General features: G+C 40.6%; 1 long non-coding RNA gene across 1 annotated transcript in view; it reads right to left on the bottom strand.

The window, feature by feature from the left end:
- Positions 1 to 14,348, bottom strand: part of LOC142407834 (uncharacterized) — a 58,061-nt gene extending 43,713 nt beyond the window's left edge. The window contains exons 1-2 of the long non-coding RNA XR_012775069.1: positions 14,266 to 14,348; positions 9,861 to 9,980 (exon numbers count right to left, since the gene is read on the bottom strand). This is a non-coding gene — a long non-coding RNA (uncharacterized LOC142407834). The remainder of the gene's footprint in view (positions 1 to 9,860; positions 9,981 to 14,265) is intronic.
- Positions 14,349 to 19,920: the final 5,572 nt, after the last annotated feature.

A 19,920-nucleotide genomic window follows, 5' to 3' on the forward strand; every position in this document is an offset into this window, starting at 1 on the left:
TTTTCTTTATGTAGGTTATTCCAGCTCTCTCCTGACCATTGCCCCTGCTAACCAAAAGTTGAGCGCACCTTGCTGGAGTGCCTTTGGCATTTCAGAATTTCACTAAATTTCATACACTTGAATTTTCATAGAAAGAAACTAACTGTAAAGATTCAAGCCACACTGCCAAGAGCATCCTAGACCAGAGCCCTGAGGGAGGGCCCAAAAAAAGACCATGACACTACTCTTGTTAGTCGTGGTTGGAAAATCCTGCCTAGGCTCCAGCTGCACAAGCAGAGCAATCTCTTCACATATGACCTGAGTCCAATGTAAGGCCCAGGAGAAAAACTGGCTCCAGCAGGAACACAGTTGAGGTCAGCTGAGTTTTGTCTGTCCTAAAAGCCATGAATGTGACTTAAATATGTTCTGGGTTCAAAGCATAAAGCTGGAAGCCTGTCCTTTTATGACTTTCTACTCCTTTCCAAAGAACCACTTGAATATTTGTTACACTTCCTTTGTATTTGTCCTGGGATGGCAGTTTACCAAATTCTCATCCATTTCCTGAGTAAAAGCATCTACTTCCTAATTAAGAGAAATGCAGTTTCTTATTCTCAGCAAAACAAACAGCCACACCTCTTCAGGACAACAGAGTAATTTTTTTTCTTTAAGCATATACCCTGCAGGTTGGATTCTGACCCAAAACAGCACTACTCCTCCCATTGGTGCTACTCCAGCTGGTACCTGAGCTTGCTATTCACTGAAGGAAGCCAGAGCCAAGACACTCATTCAATATAAACTTGTACAATTGCACCAATTCTGCAGAAGCGCTGCCAATTTACAGTGACTACGGATGTGGCCCAATATTTTCCAGCTATTTACTGAGAGTACAAGAGCAACACAGCCCCTTACAGCTGGGAGGAGGAGAAGTCAAAGCTTTGCACAATTCTTGACCCTTTCAGCAAGCCAACATGGCACATCACACACCTAGCAAGGTGCATGAACAAGGCTCGTCTTGAACCTCAGCCACTGCATCACCTCCTGGGACACAACGGAGAATTTGGCAAAGCCACCACATGCTTGGCCTATCCACACTGTGCCATATTGATGCCATGGGCAAACACAGCACAAAGCCTCTGCCTAAGGCCCACCTAAAACTGGCACCTGAGACAGGGCTTGTGCCCAAGCCATTTTGACAGTCCAGGCTCAACAGAGAGTTTAGGCAGAACTGTAAGTTCATTAAGAATTATCACCCTTATTAGAGAATACATAACATGAAGAGATCTGTCTTACCACCAAATTAAAACAGTAAGAGAGATTAAATAATTAAATCTTCTTTCACTGTAAATTTCTGCAAATCAAAAGCAATGCCCAGACATTCCATCAAGACCCTCTGGTACTATCAGCTCATGTTTCCAGCATCAATTAGTGACTGTAGAATGGGAATCTCCTCCAACTTAAAAAAAAAAAAAAAAAAAAGCCATGCTTTTCTGAAGTGCTGAGTATTCACTCTCTGAAAATAAAGCAGCCCCTTTAAGAAGAACCATTTGAAAGCTGAGGTATAGTCATTGCTGAAAATGTAGGCCCTTATATCTAGCAAAATGTTATGAGAGTTCCCGCTTCCTTGTTGAGAGGGACATAACCTTATCTGTGCCTTGACAGTGGCGTAACCTTCACTTGACATGTCAACCTGGCAGTAGCCAAGGGGAACACAGTGAGCTTTAAGAAACTCCATCTTTCAAACTCCAGAGGTTGAACAACAGACTGGACTTCTTGCAAGACTTCAGCTGCAAAGTGTTAATTATATCATCTTTGAGTATGCCATTATTAGGACTGCAGGGTACTCAATTAGCTCTTTTTTTCCTTTTTATTTAATGGCATTACAGTATGATTGGTAACACAGACATCCCCACTGGCTGCATGGGTTGCACTTATGCCGCATGAAAACCAGAAAATTTGTAACATAAAATCTGGCCCTTTGCCAGATTTCTACAGGGCATTAGTAACAAACTGGTGAAGCTCATTAAAAAAAAAGAGAGAGAAACCTATAACCATTAAAAGTCCATTAAGCAGCATGTCATTTTGTAAAGCTAAATAGCCCACAGTAATCAAAAGCATATGAACCCCAGCTGGGTTACCCAGCAAATTGTTTCGATTTAGGGGGGAGAATTCATCAAGAAAGATTGCTCCTAGGATTGGGTTGATTTTTCTCCTTCAGTTGCTGGCTCCACGTCCCATTATAATTACAGTGATTGATGCACCTTGCAGACAAAGGTGAAGAGTGACCAGAATAGCCCGAACATCTGCTCAATCCAAGCCACCGCTAATGCGGAAACTCTGCAGAAAGGCACATCACTTACGGTTATCCCGCCACCACCAACCAGCTACACAGGAAGCAACTTCTTTCCCATTTTCCTCTTCACCTAAGTTGCATATGGGTTATGAATCAGCTTTTCCCATCCTCACTCCCTAAGTAAAATGAGAGAAGTCACTGTCATTACAGTTTGGCATGAAGAAATCATTCACTGATGGACTGTCAACCAAGAAAGGAAAGAAGAAAATAAAAAAACCACAGAGGATTAGTCTTTAGTAACGGTAATTACCATGCACCTCCTCTTCTAGTGACAGAGACGTAGTCACCTTTTCCCAGAATATGTGAGCAACACCCATAACTCTCTGCTTGGAGTAAGACAGCACAGAGAGCAGCATAACACCGTGAACTAGGCATCTGCGTTCGCCCCCTCTGCACCTGATTTGCTTTGGTACTTCTGTAGGTATCTTTAAAAAACTGGTCCTTAGGTCTCAATTCATCAAGGCATGGCAGCATGCACCTAGACGCAAGCATGTTCCAGTGAGACTGTTTAGGTTCTTAATCCAGTATCATCTAATAGCTTGCTGAAGTGGGACTGCAAGTTCTCTCTGCTCCCAGCTGTATAACAGAAATAACTCCTCTCTACGTAATTTAAAGCCAGATGACTGCCCAAACCAAAAGGGGAGAAACTAATCTATCAAACGACACAGTTCTGCCACATCTTCCATTTTCAGATGGGTCTTTCAAGATTTTTCTCAAGGCTTTTAACACAGATGATTTTTTTAAAGCCACATTATTGGGGAGGGGGATGCAGGGTGATTAAAAGTCTCATTGAATTGACCTGCCCAAGTGCACAAGAATAGCACTCTATTTCTTTATATGCAAGGTCTTTTGGAGTAGCTGGACTCAGACCTTTGATCTGTCCCAAGAACTTACACTTCTAACTCTCCTGGAAGAAGCAGCAGTTTGGAAATTGTTACTTTACGGAAATTCCACAAAACTTAAAGCCAAAACTCCAGCCTCTCCATTCTGGAGAGTCACGCTCTCCTTGAATGTTTTTACAAGAGAGTTTTTTAGGGCACCCAAAGGGCCTGCAATCATCCAACGGCTGAAATGCATCATCTCTATCTAAAGATGAATTTGAGAATCTGCAGCACAGGTTTCAAATCTGTAGCCTCTTTGTAAAAAAGCATATGCAGCCCTTTAAGCACTGTGTTTATTTTCACAAGACATCTCAGTTAAGCTGGACAGTTTATTTACAATGGAAGTCTGCTGCTGAAGAAGAGCTTTAGATGGTACATAGCTGAACTGCCAATACTAAAGTACAGCAGTAAATCACCCAAATGCTGGATTTTTTTCCAGTGCACTTCCCATTGCGAGTAACAGGATGCAAATGGAAAAATCAGACGACACCTTAAGATCAGGAGACTCAAATTGCATTTGTTTCAACTGCTGGATGTTGCCACTGTAAAGCATACACAGATAACGTTCCTCAAATGTGCGTGTATTAACGTTGCCTCATGGTTAAGAATTTATAAGAAATAAAGCAATGCAAGAGAGTCAGTCACTCCTCTATTCTTTGTGGTCCAATAGTGCACAGAGAGACCTGACAGAACTTGAGTTTTTACTATAAAAATCACACTGTGAGTTTAGAAGTGGTCATTTTTAATCAACCATTTCTATCCATTACAGGGCTACCTACATGAGTGCCCACATCTGCTTTGGCACAAACCCCAACTATCTCACCAATGCCTTGAAACGTCCTTTCAACGCTTGAACCAAAACCAAAGTGTTACAAACAACCCTGGCTTTGAATGTTTCACAAAATCAACCTCTGACAAAACAAATGGCTCCCTTCAGCATGACAGCTGCTTTGTTTCCAATGGACAACAGCCCTGGCACCCACCTCCAGGGCCCACAGCCACCATGAAAGCCCCCATTTCCATTCCCCCAGAGCCAGTCCATGGTCCCTTCCAGGCATCCCTTCCAGGCAGGCAGGAAGCAGCACATGCCACGTGGATGCTGCTTTCGCCTTGGGCAGGAGGGTTTGCTTCCCTTCCCTCCATCCACGCACAAGTTTTCTGCAAAGTCCTGGAATCCTCAGTCCCTGTGAGGCCTCTGCCCCATTGCAAATTAGTGGGGTAACAGGTTCAAAAGTTATTAGAGAGGGACTTGCACACAGACAAACAGATGAAAGGACAGCTCAATCACAAACCTCATTTTCATAATGAAAGAGAACAACAGAAATATCCTCTATTTTGGCCTACAGAATGTGAAGTTTTACCGTCTATTTTATTAGCTATTGAGGGAGGCAGTAACTAAGCTGTAAAAACTGCAATGAATGACACTAAACTGCTTAAAAGACTGTTTGTTATAGGAAGCACACACATTTATGCATGCATATCTGAATAACCCCAGATTTTTTGCATCTGCAAAGCTGCAGTGGGAATTTCATGACTATAGGTCCCCTTATAGCAACTTGACCTACCAATAAAAAAAAAAAAAAAAAAGAAAAAAAAGAAGATGAAATTCAATAGAACAATTGGCAGGAATAACTCACTGCAAAAATAAAGAGTGGTGATCAACTGTTGGGTAGCACATCTTCAGACAGGCATCAGAGGGCTGCAGCTGATCCTGAGCAGGACATCCTAATGCTCCCAGAAAAAAGGCATACTTTGCATTGGGATTAATAAACAGAAATATAACTTCTAAGATACCTGAAGCAATCTTTCTGTTATATCCATGGTTATATCTTAGCTGGATACTGGGTCCAGTTTTGAGCCCTCTATCTTAAGAAAGATGTAGATCAATTGAAGAGAAGGCAGAGATTTGGGATTCTTTTGCCTAAAGAGCAGAAGACGCAGGTGAGATGTGATAACATTTTCAAGTCCATGGTGTGTTATTGCAGAGAAGGAGGAATCATTTGTTGCTATACCTTTGGAGCAGGATAACAACCAGTGGGCTTATACGGCAGCAAGAAAATTTCAGGCTGGTATTTACAGTAATAAGAATAGCAAAGAGCAAGAACAGAAGGCCCAAGAAAGCCGCAGGGCACCTGCTCCTGCAGATCTTTCAAGAAGAAGTTAGACAGACACGCCATGCGTGACAAAATTTTCATTGATCCTGCTCTGAGGTAAGGAGACACATAGATAACTTCCTGAGGTGCTGCCCACCCCTACTTACCAGTTTTAGTATGGAATCAGTCAGAGAAAATGAACACAGAAAATACTTTTAAAATAATCTTTCCCCTTCTCTACTTTTTTTCCACAATTTATCACCTCAAGAGTGGCTGATTTCAACTTTAATCTGAGTGTTGGCCAAAGTTTAAGATTTTATTTGAACCGAACTGACTCTCTTCTTCCTTCCACAGGATGAAGCCAAGACAGCTTGTGGTATAAAACAAATGCTACAGCTAAATTAGGCCTACAATACACAGAATCTAGTTCTGCAAACGCGATGCAAGTTTACACATAAGTCATTCTGTTGGACTAGCAGAAAGGCACTGGTATCTTTGCAAGACTGGGGACATGATTTCTGCTTCCTCTAACAGCACACAAATGGGTTCCCCAAGCTCATTTGAATTCTGTACATAATCAGGATGTAGCCCACAGCTCCACTGATTTGTGAGTTTTATGTTCCGTAGTTCAATTTACCTCTAGGGGTTTGTCACCTAATTCATTGAATAAGCAGAGATTTTAAGATAAATCTGGAAAAAATACAGAAGAAAATAAAACTGCTATCTTAATGCACAAAGAGAAAATACTAGTAGGGGAAGTGGAACAGTCAAAGAAGAAAGGACCAAACTGGATAATAATAGTCTCAACTAAAAAAAAAAAAAAAAAAGGGAAGCATTGGACAGAAATTTTACATGACTACCCTAATACAAACAGGGCTGATGTTAAGGGATTATTTAAACAAGTCGGGAGAAGTTAGCACCAGTTAATGACGAGTTTGTTAGCTAACAGGCTGTTAACACTCAAACAAACTGGTCATTAAATGTGGTTACTACTTATTTCAATGGAAATTTATTAGAACTTTTATTTAAAGATTTAATGGGAGGGAGAGCCCCAGCATGCACACCTGGAATCCCACAAATCTAAACAACACAGACTTCAAGCTGCTTTGCCTGGATTTGAAACAAAAAATACAAGTAAACCTTTCCCAGCATCAGTGACCGCCTCTTCTCTAGCAAGAGGATATTAGATGAGTTCGGATACTCTGATAGCTTCATATCTAACAAGAACCACTTGAATCTTCATTACTTTGTAGTGCCATTATGGTAAGTGGTTCTGATCTGTGTCCTTTAGACGCCCATTGCAAATCTCATTATTATTAGACAGAAGTTTGATAAAGCTCTTAACGTTGCCTCTCATGCATCTTCATCCCCTTGGAGTTTAGTGGAAGAAAAAAGGGGAAAAATAAAAAACAGAAATAGTAATGTATTAAAGAGGAAATAGAAGCAATAAAAACTTCAGATTTTTTTGGTTCATTTCCATGATAAGTTAAACAAAACCAACTTGGTCAGGAAAAAAATAGAAATGGATTCCCTAATGTAAGACTGGCTACTGGTACACACTGTCAATAAGTATATAGTTATAAGGAGAGAAAGCACAGTCCACTGGAAAAAAAGCACTGGACTAAACCTGGGGAGACAATTATACTCCTAACTCTGTAACTGACTGACCGCAAATTACTTCATCCTCTCCAGCATCCTCCCCTGTCATTTTGCCTATTTAGTTTAAACTGTCTTTCACTATATAGAGGATACTATTGAAGTGCCTGTATTACCGTTCCCAACTCCCTCTGTGCTCATGGTTACAGAGAAAACAGGTCAGAGTAGGAGAAATAATACACTGCAAACTGCAGACAGACCAGGAAAGGATATGAAGAGGGTTTGGGAGCAGTAAAAATCATCAGAAAAATCTGATTCAGATAAAGACCCTAACTTAAAAGTCACCAAATCAGCCTCTGGAAGAGCATCCCTCCCCACTGGTCACAGAGGGACCCACAGATTTGCCTGAAATGAGAAGCCTGAAATCAAAAGCTACATTAATATCCATTATATGCTCCTACAGCGAGTCAAAACACAGGACCTCCAAAAGCTCAGGTGAGGTCTCTAAGATGCTTATATGTTAAGTGTCCATCTTCTTAACACAGCTTTTTCACCTATGTAACTCAGTTTCTGCAGTATCTCTCCTGATTAACAGGAAAGAAAAATGAAGGGGAGGGAAACTTATAAGAAGGCCCGAAAGGCAAATACTTCCAATGTGGCCACACAATTTTTTGAGTAAGCAACCTGAGGCACTTTGGATCCGGTTTTCGGCAGAGCTGAGCATCCACAGCTCTAATTAAAGTCCCTAGCAGCTCTGGGCACTCACGACTTTGAAAAAAGCTGTCAGAGAGGACAGGATCCGATTACCGGACATGCTCAAGCCCTGTAAGGCTCTTCAGAAATCCCTGGCTGGAGCCAAGAAGCAAGCTGGTGTCAGAGCTGAGAACTGGCCCCAGGAGCCTGCACTGCTCAGCCTGAAAAAAATCCTTTTTCTAAACTTGCCATTTCTATGATTTGCTCTTTGTCTTTCAAATATTTCTCACTTTCAACCTCATGGGATCTGACAGCCTCCTGTCTGAACGCTCACATGTGCCAGACCCATTGTTAATATTATTTCACGAGATATTAGGATTTCAGATGCATCTCCCTTGCCTTGTTTGCAAGAGCTTTTCAACAAAAGACTATGGACATGTCTAAACTCCTAATATTTGCTGTGATAATACCATTTAAAGGCAAGTGGGCTGGGAATGGGAGAGAATAACTGATATTTTCATTTAGCTGCTGACGTGACTGGGATTTAGAGAACAGCCTGATTGATGTCTCGGCTTCATTTAAAATAAAATAATTAGGCTACTAAAATCTGGAAAGTATATTTTCATTTTAACTGGTCTGTGTGCTCAGCCCAGGCTCCAAGAAAGAACATGGAACGTTACAGGAATGGCAATGAGGGGTCGGAGTAGGAGAAATGATATACTGTAAATTAGAGGCAGACGAGGAAAGGATATGAAAAAGGGTCTGGCAGAATTAAAATAATCAGGAACTAAGAGGAAAAACCAAGAGTTCAAAAAAAGTGTAGAGCATTCCATTAATCATCATTGTGGGAGGTAACAGAGGGTGGACAACAATATGAGAAGAGGACTGAAGAAGCACAACTAAGAGACAGAAAGCTGTAGATATGAATAAAACAGGAGTAAAATTCACATTTTTTTGTTCCTGTTTCTAATAGCTCTCAGGTCCCTGCTTAGTGGAAGCAATGAAAGATTGGCTGGGGGAACAAGAAGGCTCCCAGCTGCATGAAAGAAAGTTGTAGGATCAGACCCGCAAAACCATGCACAACTGAAACATCTTAAAGCCCCAAATAAACGCACATTTTGACCCTTTGCATCTCCCTATCACAGTACAAAGGCAGTTAAAGCATTGAACATTAAAAACAGTCCAAGGAATTTTGGATTTGATCTCTTAATTCTGTGAAAATTCAGGCCTAGATCTCAACTGCATAAGAGCTCAGAAACACAATCACATGCACCAGCTGGACCGTCCTAATTATACAAATACACAGACTCCGACAGCAAGAAATGCAACACAGCGCACTTTGTTGAGACAAAAAAGACTTTTGTTTATGTAAAGCCAAGATGCGGCACTTTACATCTGTATACACATGGACCACAAGACCACAGCTAACAAGTTAATCATGCAGCTCGAGCCAGGCGCAGAGTGAGTGTGTTATAATACCCACTCCAGTGGCCAACAGCATCCTCAGGATTGCTCGGAAACATAACGTAAAGTTTCCAGAAGCCAGGAATCTCAGCCAATGAACTGAAAACAACTTGAAACAAAACCAAGTAATATCTCTTTTGGATCTTTACAATCACTCCCATAGTGTGAAAGCTTCATCTGACTGTGACAGGAAAGGGACTAAACACTCCTTCTCCCCTGTAGTGATTACTCCATATAACTCAGTTTCATGGTTGCCTGGTCTTTCACACCTACCTTCCTCTGGAAGCCAGTCACCCATAAAATATAGTATATGAACTGCACTATATTAGCTAGAGAAAAATGAGGCACTCGAAACCTGAGAGAAAGCTGAAAGAAATTTACACTAAGTGAATATTGCATACCCGAGGGACAGGGGTACTTGGAAGAAAATTCCTTTAAAAACAGATTGTTTTCCCCCTCTTCAGAGTTTAACTTCCTTTTTTTTTTTTAATTTAAAATAAGTTTGCCATCCCCCATCCACCTCTTTCTCAGCACAGAGAGGATATTTTTGCCACGTACTGTCTTGCATAGCACGATACACTGAAGTGGTCTGGAATAACTTTTCTGTTCTGCTCACCATCAGTGAAAGAAGCTGGGTTTGGGCATATTTGGATTTGGGTGCTATTCTACAAGGTAGTAAGGACCAACCAGGAAAAATAAAACAGGAATTCACAAGAATAATCCTAGAAATAAGCCCAGAAAACATGCCTTAAAAAAGAAGGTAACAATTCTTGTCCTTGTAGTTTTATTTTCTGTTATACATACCTTTTTCCAGATATTAACAAAACCAGAGTTTCCACTGGATAGGAACAGGAAGTCTGTGCACCTTACAGTCTGCTTCAGTTTGCTGCAAACACATCAACCCCGTCCAGCCTTACAACTGCACTAAACACAGAATAAGGTAGTAAGTTGTTTCATGGAGGTCTGCAAATTTATCCACAGAATAACCTTTTTGTGGTCTATGCCACTAATAAAACTAGGTTCATTAGCTGAAAGGAATCATAAGTAAAAGAGGGATTAGAAGGTTTATTACAATGCTTCCCTCTTTACCTTTTGCTCCTACCTGATGCACAAATTTGAATCAATTATTGGTGTTCATGGATGTATATCACGCAAGCAAAATGAAAATCCACTTCCTCTCTGGCCTAACATATTTTGACTTTTCACACTATTCACTCAAAAACAACTCATGATAGTTTAGAAAACTGTAAGGGAGGTACATCAGGGAAATTCAGAATAAAAGAAAGTACCACGCTCTTCACATTAAAAAGACAGACTTTTGTTTCCTATTTGCTAACCATTAATGGTGCATAAAAAATATGTGATTATGACCCTGAGAGTTGGCATGGCTCAAATACTGTATATTGATGAACCACGTTGGAATGGAAATCAGATCAAAAGTATTCCTGTAGTGGTACTTTAACCTAACTGTTGACAGATGGAGAATGGAAGCAACATAAATGCTCTCTTTTTGTGTCAGCACTATAAAAATGTCTGACTAGCCCATGAAAGATGGAGATGAAAGCTTAGGCAGCCATTAGAAACTGTGCCTTACCTCAAGCAATAACTCATTCCCATGGTATTATGAAAATGGTTTTATTGCAGAGGATTACTTCTTCCCCTTCTGCAAAAATTACTGCTTATCAGCAGTGCAGAAATAAAGCCAGAAACTCCCAATCTTTTAAATTCTCCTATGCAATCTCCTTCCCAATGGTCAGGAATTTAATAAAATGTAACATTTGATTAAACCAGTTTGCATGCCTTTCTGAAACTGACACCATTATCTGAAATACAGCACTTTCAAGTGTCCTGCCATTAGCTCACAGCAGCTTGATTGCCTGTTGCATTTATTTATCTGAGTATTAATGCTCTGCGAACTGCCTTGATTGGAATCCAAGTCTTTTGGCAGACCTGGACTGGAAATCAAAAGGAGGTTGTAAGGGCAGGAAGAAACTCAAAAGCAGTGTTGAATAAGGAGGTTTTGTTTGGGTTGGTTTTTTGGGGGGTGGGGGTGATGTCTTTTTATGCACAATGCATTTTGGTTACTGCTTGTTCCTAAGCAGTCAAGCTTCAGTTAGAAAGCAAAACAGAACCAGGCGTATTTTAAATTCAAACACTCATGAAATCCAAAGGATGCAGGATCTTCATCGTTAACACAACTGGAAATTACATCAGTACCTCCTGAAGGGATCACAGGCTCCCCAAGGTACAGAGATTTAGCCTGAGAAGTGAACATTTAGAATCAGTGCAAGGCAGCAGCAAGGCGTCAGTATCAGACTCTACGATCCCCCCATGGTATCAGTGCCCATCAGAATGTGTAGCTGACATATCACGGCAGCTTTATCCAGATCTTGCTTGACACTCCAAAGCTGCTCTTTTGGCAGCCGCTTTCAGGAATCCCTCTTATAAACCTATGCTGATGGACTGGCCAAACCTCATGGGATGGCTGCAAGGAAAGAATGCATCCTTGCTTGGTTAAAATACATTTTCAGTTTTGCTTTCTTTCGTATTTCAGGAATCTCCACAGCCAAAAACAAAACCTAAGCAAGTCTGGCTTCAAATGGTGCCGACAGCATGCTGGCTAGGCCAGTAAGACTATTACCAACACTTTTTTCGGCAGTCGTGTGCGCATGTGTGTGAATATGTGCACTCATAAAAGAAAGAGGGAAGCAGTGGCAGAAAGAGGTAGATATAACTCTTGTACATGGCTACATCTCTGCTGAGCAACCCCAAATCACAAAATGAACAGAAAACATGTCCTACAAACTTGGAATAGCCCTGGCAGACAGAGAGCACATATTTTCTCAGACACTCCAGGACTCAAAGGAAACCCTACATGACAATTTTATGACTGTGGTCATTTTTCAAGTGACATACTACAAGAATGTATTGTGGGCTCCCATGAAGCCTTTAAGGCTCCCTCTACACAGTGAAAAGAAAGGCTGGAATAGCTCCCCAGCTTCTGGTGGGACTCAACCTTTTGCTCCTCAGAGACTGACATGAACATCTGCAAGAAAATGTTTACTCTGAAACTTAGGAGGAGACTTCTGAAAAGCAGATCCACTTCTCCTTCAAAACGTCTCTAGTATCACACTGACACTTTGCAGTGAGGAGGCCTCCAGTTCTTCAGACTGTGCACACTGGACATGCCATGCTTCCAAGCACCAAATAGAAACCTTTGCACAGCAATTCAGTTTCCCAAATGTTTCTTAACCATTGATGGTTTTACTCAGGAGAGCAGCAGCGTTGCACTTTGTGTTTGGGACGTCTCATTCTCATCAAATGCTCTGGGATAGTACCCATCTGTCCTTTTAACTTCGATTATACCCCTCTGAGCTAGATTTTCCTGAAGCTGTATTTCAGCCAGCCAGGTGGCTTTGAATGTTTTGCGCAGAGAAAGGGGGTTCACAATCCTGTACTGTCTGTACTCAGGTCTTTTTACACAAAAGCTTAGACAACACCACACTGATGCTCTGTATCTTAGTGAGGAAGCTGAGCAACTGCCTTGGAGCACTGTCATTTTCTCCAAAACCATACAGCCAGCTGAATTAATCACTCAGCTGTGTGAGTATTTACTGATGTAGAACTACATACTCAGAGACTATTTACGGAAAAATGTCATTTGCCACCATTACACATGCTTAAAGCTTGCCAGCGTTTCCTTGTTAGACCACACCCTATCCTCCTTTTCATCCAAGTTTTACCAATCTCAACATCCAAAGTCTGTCTTAGAGACAACGTTTTTCAGGGAGAGCAGAAAATATATTATCATTTTCTATCTATCCATCCTACAAGGGTAGTTGTTTGAGTTCAGCAAAGCAACATTAGTAGAAGTACTACGTGCTGAAATACCTATTTAAATCAGGAGGGACTTACACATTCAGCGTTTGCTGAGTCTGGCCCTTATTAAAGAGCTTTGCAGAGACATTAGCCACACATACAGACTGTGCATTTTAAATTTAAAATTACAGAGTCGCTGATGTTGAAAACTTGGCTACCTTGCTTGTACAGTAATGTTCTTACAAAAGTTTTTAAATGTGCTTAATTTGCATAACACCATTATGAGTTACCCTGTCAGAGACTCATTTAGTAACAATGCCATGCTATGGATTGACATGATAGCTTATTATGGCTTCAAATAATATGTAAATAATATTTAAACGGCTTCTCTCAGAGCCATTACTGTCAATCAAATAAATACCTATATTTTGGCTTCTCATTTTTATGTCCTTAACTAACATTAAGAAACAAAAAAGCAACCTATACACAAAACCCGTAACAAACAGTTATTTTGCTAACAATCTGGTTTAAACTGCCACAAAAACAACACAACTCGGTTGTAATGCCAAAGCTCTAATTTGGGTTGCCCCGTTGCATCTTAATACTGCAAAGATTAGTATTAATTTTGTGGGTCAGGACAATCACTATTTATGGACATCAGCCCAACAGAGATGATATGCACAATTTTATCATCAAGAGAGGAATTTCACAGTGTTCTCAATAATTCTCATTATATACATTTTATGTACATTTTAAGCACCAGATCTTAAGGTGATTTACAGAACTGGGTGAGAGACCACTAGCAGGGTCAGCTGTGCTGGGGAATAGACACCAAAGGGTGCTCAGCTCTTCTGCATTAGTGTCTCACGGTGCAGCAAGTGCTTTGCACAATATTGTGCCAGAAGGAAACGCTACCCCTGCATACTTCATGCCAACCTGCCACTCGCTCCCTAACCAAAACTTTGTTTCCACACTCATCACCCCCATATTGTAGATGGGATGAGTCCCGTACACAAAGCAACAGGACATTTCAAAGGGGGCACAAAAGTCAGTACCAAAGCGACGAACAAAGCCAGGTCTCCTACAGGCAGTCAGTGCTGTGCCCGCCAAAGGTGGAAGCCACTGCATGTATGTTACTTAGACCTATATAAAGTACAATGACCCAAAATCTTGGTGGTTTATCTCAGCCCCAGTCCTGTTTCGTGTAAAATCATCTTCTTGCAGCTGTGTTCCTTTCCTTACCCTGTGCCTATGCACACAGGTACAGAATGAGTCCCAGTAGTATACATTTCAATACATTATGCCACATATTTTTTCTCTGGCAAAAAGCTATCCTCTGCAGCGCAATTATGACGTTGCAAAGATTCAGTGTGGTACCAGTGCCACATACCAGAGCCTGGGCTTCATCCAGTTTGCAGGAAAATAGCTCGGTGTAGGCAGATGTGTCCAATCAGGGTGAGGTTATTTTTGATAGCTGGATTCAAAATCAGCACTGCAATAAAAACAGTCCTATGTCAGTCATGTTTACTCTGCAATATATTCATTAGCAATATTCAACCACATACCTAATACTCTACAAAAATATGACTTCACCATTTACTGAAGGGAAAAAAATGCACAAAAAGTACAAAGCTTATGTCTCAGCCAGATTTCTGCAGTAGAGAGCCTCTGTCTTTTGGTTTCTCTATTTTGGGGAAAGAAACTACCGTTCTCTCTTGTGAAGTTCAATCACAGCTCCAGTTTCTCAGGGAGAAATTTGTCTTCTACCCTCAGAAAAGATGGTTTTTGCTGAGATGCCTCCTGGCACATTCCCAGCTAGGAAGAGAAAGCCCGAGTAATGGGCTCTTAACCAGCACCCGATAGCTGCTCAATGTCTTCTCTGCCACAGATTTTTTTTTTTTAGTAACCTCGAGCAAACCACTTGACACTTAGTGCTTCAATTCTCCACCCACACAATAGTCTCCTCTATGCAATAAAGAGGTCGTGAGGTTACAACACTGATGATGAGGTGCTCAAATGCCATTTCATGAATGGTCATATCAATACCCTAGCTAGACAGTAACAATTAAAGCTAAAGCTGTCATTTTTCCTTTGCTCTCTGTCCCTGAAATGCCTGCTGCAGCAGTGCCCACTAGGCTGACCTTTCTTTACAGAAAGAATAAAACCTATGAATATTGTACATGGACCAGCAAGACTAGAATGAAACAATTAGGAAACGCAGCACACCTCACATATGTCCTTATGTAGGAAAGCCAGAATTATTAGCATAATCAGAATGTGCTCTGTTAGCATTAGAATTAAAACTGGAGAGGGGAGGCAAAGGCAGCCCGTTGTTAATGCAGACAATTCAGCCAGACAACAGTTGGCCTTACTAATTAGCAAAACCGTACCACTTTAAGAGCTCTCTTTGGGTACTCCCCAGGGAATTTCAGACGTCAAGGCAGCTAATATGTTTTCCAAAAAAGCTGGCAAGAGCTAAAACCTGCACAGCCAAATACCTGTGTGCAAGGAATCACTATCCTGAGCAAGTTCCATGCTGAGAAAAGCCTGGATTCACTCATTCATAAAAATGTTGCCAGCCTGCAGGTTCTACTGCAGGTCTCCTGACACTTGTGTTTTGTTTTGTTCTTCATTCTCATTTCAAGCTCTTGAAAGCAGGTGATTATCAGTAATAAACATCTCACCCCTTTTTCCTTTTTTTTTTTTTTTTTTTAAATGTGCATCTCTCACCCTTTTAAGGAAGAAAACGCAAAAGTGTGAACTTCGTAGGTCCAAGCACAAGAATAGAATCAAATAAACCTGCTTCATTCCCCTTAAGGAGCTTCAGAGAATTTTGGAGAGGAAAGGAATGCGAGATTTTGAAAAGCCTGGAATTGGACTTAAAAATATACCTGCTGGATATCAAAACTGCATCATTTAAGTAAATCTAACTCCTAGCTTCCTTATGTATCTGAAGGATGTCTCTCACTGCCTCTCAGTTCTCACGCCCAGCAGTCTGAAGCCAGCCCCCACCCTGCCATGGTACAGCTGCCGTGTGCTGCTCATGGCAAGTTAACATGCAAGCCAGGCCTACAGCAGGTCCCCAGTCTCTACTTACTAACTTGGAGATGAAAGAAGCAATTCTTCTGGGAATAGCTGTGTACTTCATACTGCATTACACCTACTTCAGCCCATGTTAGTGTATTTAAAGCACTGCTGGTTACTTAGCATAATGATTCAACTAAGGCCATTCATTATAAGTCTGTCTTGGAAGACAGAAAGATCTGTTTTATACAGGGTATTTTGGCTCTATAAAGTATATGATGGCTGCAGAGAAAGATATGCCTAAAGTACAGCGTACAAGAATAATAACCTTAAATGTTAAAAGCATATTAATATTTCATCAGGGGAACCAGAGGAGCTGGAAAGCACTAGGAGCCCTATCACATGATAATCATTTGATAGGACACTACATCCAGCCACAGGGATAATTCACAGGGATTACAACTGCTCTATTTTCATTGGCAGGCCTGGCAGGCAGCGCGGGACGCACTGACAGCAGGAATTCGGTTGTGCGAACAACTCTTCAGTAATTAATCAGGGTCAGGGCAGGATCTGGTTTCAGAGAAGTCAGGCTTGTTACTGGCACTGCTCTCCAAGTTTTGCGTCAGCCCAGTTGTCCCATTTCTTCTGTTCATGTAAGTCAAAGGATTGCTGTCTGCTACAGAATACGGTGGATTGAAATAATTTATTCTGTGTTAGGCTGCCACGATCACATTTTGTTTTTGTCTAGCCCACCCATAGATGAATTGTCAAATGCTAAAAATTTCCTGAGATGTAGGGTTGGTGTTTGGATTTAAACACCCAAATTGGCCAGCCTGACGGCCACCAGGTCACTCAGGAGACTGAGTCCAACGTTCAAGCGTGAGGCTTGTACAGCAGCCTGCGGGGAGAAAAGGCACAACCCAGCAGTTTCTCTCCCAGAAAACAGCTCCTCAAAAGAGGCTGGACTATGATTCATGCAGAGATCCACGCATCTCCAAGTAACAATGCTAAATGGTGCCCAAAAAGCCTCAGAAGGTTACACTAGAAGGGACACAATAGCAGGGAAGATACCACAAAAGACTAATAGGAAACAACATTGTGAAAAAGCCTGAAGTTTCTATCCTCATTCTGCCTCTGACTCAAAAGCAAGGAGACAGATCGTAACATTAAAAAGTGAGAAAATTCAAAACTGAAGAAGAGCAGAATTTTTTTCTGCGCAACTTATAATTGTACTAAAATCTTATTGTCACAGGATGTCAAAAAGGCCAAGAACTTGCAAGACTCAAAGCAGGGTTAAGCATTTCCATGGTTAATAAGAACCTTCTCTGTTATATCTATAGATACTAAGTGCTAACATACCTTTTGGAAGGGAGAGGCAAGACAGTGCTTCAGAGTTTAAGCCAATCTTTAAGTATTTAATACCATATCTTCATCTGCATTGTAGGTGCTTATACCGTGCATGTTGCATGACATTTAAGTGCCTCAACAAAAGTACCTTCCTGAGATTCTGGAGGCCCATAGCTGAGGCTTGGCTTGATCCAAAACTGAAGCTAAGACAGGCTGATCTCATTTTATTCCAAGCCTTTCACCATACTGAGTGTGGCATTAAACCTGTCCTTTACATTTCTATGCAGAGCAGCAAAGGCAAGCTTTGATATTACTTTATCCTTCTGTTTTTTCATTTCTGGAGCAGAGGATGACTGCTCATTACATAATGGTTTTGCTGTTAATATTTCTGTACTTATTGAACTTAAAAATGAAGTAAACTGCCAAACAAGCAGCCTGGAGGTTTTTCTTTGTTTCTCTCTATGTCTTCATTGCATATACTGGAACACACCTAAAAGCACGTAAGCACTGTGTTACCCCCTAAAAGCACTGTGTTACCACCAAAATATTACCGTTCCTTGAAATCCAGACTGAGTAGTCTTTTTTTTTTTTTTTAATATATAGACACACAAATAAAAATAAAACTGCCTGTGAACAGCCTTCAGGCATCAAAATGTCTGTGGTCAAGTGTTATCAATCTTGCATCACCAAAGAAGAGCCTTCTGCCTCCTCTCTTCCCCACACCAAAATACATTAATTAAAATTGTGTTTGTTCCCTCCTCACCCCAGTGTGAGCTCATCCCCTCATGACATGTTCTGACCTTCAGAAAATAGGTTGCTTCTCTGCCCCGGTAGCCCGCAACATAAAGCCCAGATCTCCATAAAACTGTTTCCTAATTGCTCATCAATGATCACATTTATCTCCCAGGCAAGCCAGATTGCAGTGGTTAACAGTATAAATGGTATCTAGAGCAACAAGGACTGTGGTTCGGTTTATTTCATAGCTATCTACATGGAAGTCTACATTAGAATCAGTAACCTGAAGACATTATTCACACAAGTTTTTAAGCCTGTTAACACAATTTATTAGAACTTTGGGGCTTTGGAGTAACAACCCATTGAAATGAAGCGATAAAGAGGATAGCCATCGCTGCCAAAGTGAACTTTATATACAGTTAAAGCAACTGACATGATCAAGTGGGAGGACAGCATAAGGCAAGAGCTGAAAAATAATTAAGGCTTTAACTTAATTCAATTACAGCAAAATGTATTCTTAAAAAAAAATAATCACATTTTCCAGTAATTCTGATTCAGTTAAATTTTTACAGTATATAAATAATTCTAATTATGGTCATATAAGGTTAGCTTTCCTGCATGCAGGCATTTAGAAAAACGTTAAATTAAGTTATCTACATGCACTGGAAACATAATACAAAGGATTATCTGAAAAGCCAGGAGCAGCAGGCCAACATGAGCAAATCTCTCATGTAATGTCTGACAAAGCCTAACACGAGCGCAGAAATAGAGCTCACATTTTCCTGGGAACCATTCTTTTTGCAAATGAACCATTTAATTACGAATCTGAGTCCATAAATAGACTCTTCATGTTGGAAGAAGGAAAGGAGGACTTGATACAGATGCGCCACTAGATTAAGAGAAGATCCTAAAAGAAATTTATCAATGTCGCAGGTAATTAATTATAACTCCCCATCTACAGATGGGGATGGCTGTGTTTATCAGCCAGGATTCCCAGAATAGCAGGTGGTCAACAAAGAGCCTAGTGAGTTCTCTATCTGCTCATCTACCTATTTGTGACTTTTCTACATTACAAACACGTGGCTTTAAATTATTCCCACTGGGTCAAAGAAATTCATTGTTGTCAATTCTCATGCTTATGATAGTAAGACTTGTGATATCTGCTGCTCTTTTGTAAACCTCCAGTTTTGGAGGTCATGCGATTACACTTCTTAAATATAAGGAAGGCTGATTAACTTCTAATCCTCATTATTTCAGAGAATAGTGTGAAAAAGATTAACTCAAAAGATTCAAACACATGAGAAGGCAAGTGCAAAGAATCCCAAATATAGATGTAGTATTTCTAAATGTCTACTTTGTTCAGCTTTATATATTCTGGGGATATAAATAAGTGTGTAAAGTCTTACCAAATATAGAGCAGTGCTTGCAGACCAACTGCAGCTCTACATACACAAATTTTAGAAAAGATACTAAGCATACATATACAAACACCAAATACTGAAATACGCATAGATCTGCTCCCTAAAAACCTTAGCGAAGAAAAACTACATGCTATTAAGGTGTATGTCTTCAAATTTAAAAAAAACAAACAAACAAAAAAAAAAACCCAAAACCACAATAACACACACCAGGATAGGACTACATTTTTCTTGATGTGAATAGACTCTGGTTCTCTTAGCATATAAGCCTTTGGTGTCTGCTCCTGGGAACAGTTTCTGACTATTGTGGCTCTGTAGCAGTCTTTGTTTGAAACAAAGCACAGCTCTCTTTCAGTTCCTTATGCATAACTCCCAAGATCAAAATAGTATGATAGCTTGAAATGAAAAACTACGGTCAGTACCTGTAACCAGCTTATCCCAAATCATGTTTTCAAATAACACAGAGTTCCCTAGTATTGGTTCTCTTAGCTATACACATAGGCCCAGTTCCTTGAATGCAA

Source organism: Mycteria americana, chromosome 3 (genome assembly GCF_035582795.1).
Source record: "Mycteria americana isolate JAX WOST 10 ecotype Jacksonville Zoo and Gardens chromosome 3, USCA_MyAme_1.0, whole genome shotgun sequence".
Classification (NCBI taxonomy): Eukaryota; Metazoa; Chordata; class Aves; order Ciconiiformes; family Ciconiidae; genus Mycteria; species Mycteria americana.